Here is a 6,525-nt window from a genome sequence, read left to right on the forward strand (position 1 = left end):
CCCACCGAAACACAGAAGGACTCTCAAATTATCCCAGCTTTCTCTGCACAGCGAGAGGTTTTAATATTTAGCATTGTTATCCTTTTCCTGTGTGTTTGTTAAAAAAATAGGTTTTATCTCTTTCACTTTCTTCCCAGGAAAGTTGTTTTTTCCAAAAACCTGGTGGGGGAGGGCTGGGTGTAACCTGCCTTCTATCAGAGGATATTTTCCTCCACATTTGTCCAAACCGGCACAGCCTGTCCTTTCCTGGGTCTCTGTTGCAGATGGAAGCTGCTGGTGCCATTGTCAGCTTGAAGCACTCTTTTGATGCAAGCAGATGTTGCCAGGTGTGTTCAGCAGCTGTTGCTCAATGCTTATGCCAAGCTATTGTGTTCCTCATGGAACCAAGGAGCCATTGTGACACTGCAGGGGCTGATGGCATCAATGAGGCAATTGTGACAGTACAGAACCTCCTAGAAACAAGGCTCCATTGTGACACCGTGGGGAATCATGGAATCAAGGAGCCCATTGTGACACGGCTGCACGGAACCAATGGTCCATGGTTACACGGCGGATTCAAGAAGAGCACGGTGACACCACGCAACATCACGGAACCATAGGTCCATTGTGACACAGCGGGGCCTCATGGAAACAAGGGGACCATTGTGGCAAAGCAGGGCCTAATGGAAGCATGGAGAGCATTGTGACACTAAGGAAACTCCTGGAACCAAGATGACCACTGGCACATAATGGAACCTCATGGAAGCAAGCCTCCACGATGGTTTTGGAGGGCCTCAGGGACCACAGGACCCATTGTGACACAGCAGGACCTGGTGGAACCAAGGAGCCTTTGTGATACTCCACATCCACATGGAAGCCAGGGTGCACTGAGACACAGCGGGGCCTTGTTGGAACCAAAGACACCTCTGCAAAAAGCAGGCTAGCTCATAGAAGCAAGGAGTCCATTGTTACAACGTAAAAGCTATGGAACCAAGGGACCATTGTGACACTGCGGGGCCTCATGGAACCAATTGTCCATGATGACAGTGCGGATCAAAGGAGACCATGGTGACACTGCGGAACCTGATGGAACCAAGGAGCCATTGTGACACAGTGGGGCCTCATGGAATCAAGGAGACCATTGTGACCCAGGTGTTGCATGGGAAGGCAAGGAGCCATTGTGACACTTTGGGCTTCTTCCCTTGAGCTCTGCAGCTGGCTGTCCCAGCCCAGCGCACCATGTGCCACCTGCTCTCCTCAGGGCTCTGCCTGCACACAGCCCCAGGAGAAGTTTTCCTGTTTGCAAGGAAAGAATGGAAAAGCCGGAGCAGGTTTCCTAAACAACAAACCCCACTCAGGAGCCACATGCTCAGTACAGGCTGCCTGGAACGATGTCCCCTTTCTACAAGGGTCAGTGTGAGCAGGAATGATCTCTGGGAGCAGAATTCTCGGAGTCTTTCCACTGAATTCTCTCTCCCTGTGTCTTGGGGTGACTTTATCATGTGTATCCCCTATTGCTGCTCTATGCCCAGAAGTGAACTTTGTGCATTTCTGTGCCTTTCAACTGAGCCTGAGAGGGGGGAGAGGAAAAAAAACCGGACAAACTTCTCAGAGCGTTTGTTCAAGGACACACATACACACTCCTCTGCATCCTGCTTGCAGCAAGAGCAGAGGGAAGCAACTTTGTTTCTTTTTAGCCAGTTTTCAGCTCCTTTTCTCTGGGGGGAGATGGAGAGTTGAACTTTGTTTTCCTGGGACTTCGGGGGTTTTTTTTCCCTTCTTCTCTTCTTGACTCTTTCAACATCAGAGCACATTGGGAGAATTTTCTCCCGAGGTGGGGGCCCTGAATGTGGGCCCATGAGCCAGCTGCAAGGAGGAGGAGAGAGACTGCACCTACGGAAGTGTTGGGGTTCCTCCCCCCTGCCATGAGGTCATGGGAGAGGGGACCCTGGGGTAGAGGCATGGCCTGGGCACGGGGTCTCCCTGCTCCCTGCTCACATGTGCCCTAATCCTGTTCAGCACTGCTTATTTTGTGTTGCCCTGTGCGAGGAGGGCCCTGGTTGTGCTGTGATTGCTCAGTTCTTTGGCAGTGCCCCGCCCATGTGGCTGGAGAAGAAAGAGCTCTGAAACTTCTCTCAAGAATCGCTCCCTGTTTCTTTCCACGGGCCTCGCTGTCTATGGATGTTTCAGGAGACCCCACTGAAACACAGAAGGACTCTCAAATTATCCCAGCTTTCTCTGCACAGCGAGAGGTTTTAATATTTAGCATTGTTATCCTTTTCCTGTGTGTTTGTTAAAAAAATAGGTTTTATCTCTTTCACTTTCTTCCCAGGAAAGTTCTTTTTTCCAAAAACCTGGTGGGGGAGGGCTGGGTGTAACCTGCCTTCTATAAGAGGATATTTTCCTCCACATTTGTCCAAACCGGCACAGCCTGTCCTTTCCTGGGTCTCTGTTGCAGATGGAAGCTGCTGGTGCCATTGTCAGCTTGAAGCCCTCTTTTGATGCAAGCAGATGTTGCCAGGTGTGTTCAGCAGCTGTTGCTCAATGCTTATGCCAAGCTATTGTGTTCCTCATGGAACCAAGGAGCCATTGTGACACTGCAGGGGCTGATGGCATCAAGGAGGCAATTGTGACAGTACAGAACCTCCTAGAAACAAGGCTCCATTGTGACACCGTGGGGAATCATGGAATCAAGGAGCCCATTGTGACACGGCTGCATGGAACCAATGGTCCATGGTTACATGGCGGATTCAAGAAGAGCACGGTGACACCACGCAACATCATGGAACCGTACGTCCATTGTGACACAGCAAGGCCGCATGGAAACAAGGGGACCATTGTGGCAAAGCAGGGCCTAATGGAAACATGGAGAGCATTGTGACACTAAGGAAACTCCTGGAACCAAGATGACCACTGGCACATAATGGAACCTCATGGAAGCAAGCATCCATGATGACTTTGGAGGGCCTCAGGGACCACAGGACCCATTGTGACACAGCAGGACCTGGTGGAACCAAGGAGCCTTTGTGATACTCCAGATCCACATGGAAGCCAGGGTGCACTGAGACACAGTGGGGCCTTGTTGGAACCAAAGACACCTCTGCAAAAAGCAGGCTAGCTCATAGAAGCAAGGAGTCCATTGTTACAACGTAAAAGCTATGGAAGCAAGGGACCATTGTGACACTGCGGGGCCTCATGGAACCAATTGTCCATGATGACAGTGCGGATCAAAGGAGACCATGGTGACACTGCGGAACCTGATGGAACCAAGGAGCCATTGTGACACAGTGGGGCCTCATGGAATCAAGGAGACCATTGTGACCCAGGTGTTGCATGGGAAGGCAAGGAGCCATTGTGACACTTTGGGCTTCTTCCCTTGAGCTCTGCAGCTGGCTGTCCCAGCCCAGCGCACCATGTGCCACCTGCTCTCCTCAGGGCTCTGCCTGCACACAGCCCCAGGAGAAGTTTTCCTGTTTGCAAGGAAAGAATGGAAAAGCCGGAGCAGGTTTCCTAAACAACAAACCCCACTCAGGAGCCACATGCTCAGTACAGGCTGCCTGGAACGATGTCCCCTTTCTACAAGGGTCAGTGTGAGCAGGAATGATCTCTGGGAGCAGAATTCTCGGAGTCTTTCCACTGAATTCTCTCTCCCTGTGTCTTGGGGTGACTTTATCATGTGTATCCCCTATTGCTGCTCTATGCCCAGAAGTGAACTTTGTGCATTTCTGTGCCTTTCAACTGAGCCTGAGAGGGGGGAGAGGAAAAAAAACCGGACAAACTTCTCAGAGCGTTTGTTCAAGGACACACATACACACTCCTCTGCATCCTGCTTGCAGCAAGAGCAGAGGGAAGCAACTTTGTTTCTTTTTAGCCAGTTTTCAGCTCCTTTTCTCTGGGGGGAGATGGAGAGTTGAACTTTGTTTTCCTGGGACTTCGGGGTTTTTTTTTCCCTTCTCCTCTTCTTGACTCTTTCAACATCAGAGCACATTGGGAGAATTTTCTCCCGAGGTGGGGGCCCTGAATGTGGGCCCATGAGCCAGCTGCAAGGAGGAGGAGAGAGACTGCACCTACGGAAGTGTTGGGGTTCCTCCCCCCTGCCATGAGGTCATGGGAGAGGGGACCCTGGGGTAGAGGCATGGCCTGGGCACGGGGTCTCCCTGCTCCCTGCTCACATGTGCCCTAACCCTGTTCAGCACTGCTTATTTTGTGTTGCCCTGTGCCAGGAGGGCCCTGGTTGTGCCGTGATTGCTCAGTTCTTTGGCAGTGCCCCGCCCATGTGGCTGGAGAAGAAGGAGCTCTGAAACTTCTCTCAAGAATCGCTCCCTGTTTCTTTGCACGGGCCTCGCTGTCTATGGATGTTTCAGGAGACCCCACCGAAACACAGAAGGACTCTCAAATTATCCCAGCTTTCTCTGCACAGCGAGAGCTTTTAATATTTAGCATTGTTATCCTTTTCCTGTGTGTTTGTTAAAAAAATAGGTTTTATCTCTTTCACTTTCTTCCCAGGAAAGTTCTTTTTTCCAAAAACCTGGTGGGGGAGGGCTGGGTGTAACCTGCCTTCTATCAGAGGATATTTTCCTCCACATTTGTCCAAACCGGCACAGCCTGTCCTTTCCCTGGGTCTCTGTTGCAGATGGAAGCTGCTGGTGCCATTGTCAGCTTGAAGCCCTCTTTTGATGCAAGCAGATGTTGCCAGGTGTGTTCAGCAGCTGTTGCTCAATGCTTATGCCAAGCTATTGTGTTCCTCATGGAACCAAGGAGCCATTGTGACACTGCAGGGGCTGATGGCATCAAGGAGGCAATTGTGACAGTACAGAACCTCCTAGAAACAAGGCTCCATTGTGACACCGTGGGGAATCATGGAATCAAGGAGCCCATTGTGACACGGCTGCATGGAACCAATGGTCCATGGTTACACAGCGGATTCAAGAAGAGCACGGTGACACCACGCAACATCACGGAACCATAGGTCCATTGTGACACAGTGGGGCCTCATGGAAACAAGGGGACCATTGTGGCAAAGCAGGGCCTAATGGAAGCATGGAGAGCATTGTGACACTAAGGAAACTCCTGGAACCAAGATGACCACTGGCACATAATGGAACCTCATGGAAGCAAGCCTCCACGATGGTTTTGGAGGGCCTCAGGGACCACAGGACCCATTGTGACACAGCAGGACCTGGTGGAACCAAGGAGCCTTTGTGATACTCCAGATCCACATGGAAGCCAGGGTGCACTGAGACACAGCGGGGCCTTGTTGGAACCAAAGACACCTCTGCAAAAAGCAGGCTAGCTCATAGAAGCAAGGAGTCCATTGTTACAACGTAAAAGCTATGCAACCAAGGGACCATTGTGACACTGCGGGGCCTCATGGAACCAATTGTCCATGATGACAGTGCGGATCAAAGGAGACCATGGTGACACTGCGGAACCTGATGGAACCAAGGAGCCATTGTGACACAGTGGGGCCTCATGGAATCAAGGAGACCATTGTGACCCAGGTGTTGCATGGGAAGGCAAGGAGCCATTGTGACACTTTGGGCTTCTTCCCTTGAGCTCTGCAGCTGGCTGTCCCAGCCCAGCGCACCATGTGCCACCTGCTCTCCTCAGGGCTCTGCCTGCACACAGCCCCAGGAGAAGTTTTCCTGTTTGCAAGGAAAGAATGGAAAAGCCGGAGCAGGTTTCCTAAACAACAAACCCCACTCAGGAGCCACATGCTCAGTACAGGCTGCCGGGAACGATGTCCCCTTTCTACAAGGGTCAGTGTGAGCAGGAATGAATGATCTCTGGGAGCAGAATTCTCGGAGTCTTTCCACTGAATTCTCTGTCCCTGTGTCTTGGGGTGACTTTATCATGTGTATCCCCCTATTGCTGCTCTATGCCCAGAAGTGAACTTTGTGCATTTCTGTGCCTTTCAACTGAGCCTGAGAGGGGGGAGAGGAAAAAAAAGCCAGACAAACTTCTCAGAGCGTTTGTTCAAGGACACACATACACACTCCTCTGCATCCTGCTTGCAGCAAGAGCAGAGGAAGCAACTTTGTTTCTTTTTAGCCAGTTTTCAGCTCCTTTTCTCTGGAGGGAGATGGAGAGTTGAACTTTGTTTTCCTGGGACTTCGGGGGTTTTTTTCCCTTCTTCTCTTCTTGACTCTTTCAACATCAGAGCACATTGGGAGAATTTTCTCCCGAGGTGGGGGCCCTGAATGTGGGCCCATGAGCCAGCTGCAAGGAGGAGGAGAGAGACTACACCTACGGAAGTGTTGGGGTTCCTCCCCCCTGCCATGAGGTCATAGGAGAGGGGACCCTGGGGTAGAGGCATGGCCTGGGCACGGGGGGTCTCCCTGCTCCCTGCTCACATGTGCCCTAACCCTGTTCAGCACTGCTTATTTTGTGTTGCCCTGTGCCAGGAGGGCCCTGGTTGTGCCGTGATTGCTCAGTTCTTTGGCAGTGCCCCGCCCATGTGGCTGGAGAAGAAAGAGCTCTGCAACTTCTCTCAAGAATCGCTCCCTGTTTCTTTGCACGGGCCTCGCTGTCTATGGATGTTTCAGG

Source organism: Aphelocoma coerulescens, unplaced genomic scaffold (assembly GCF_041296385.1).
Source record: "Aphelocoma coerulescens isolate FSJ_1873_10779 unplaced genomic scaffold, UR_Acoe_1.0 HiC_scaffold_58, whole genome shotgun sequence".
NCBI classification, from domain to species: Eukaryota; Metazoa; Chordata; class Aves; order Passeriformes; family Corvidae; genus Aphelocoma; species Aphelocoma coerulescens.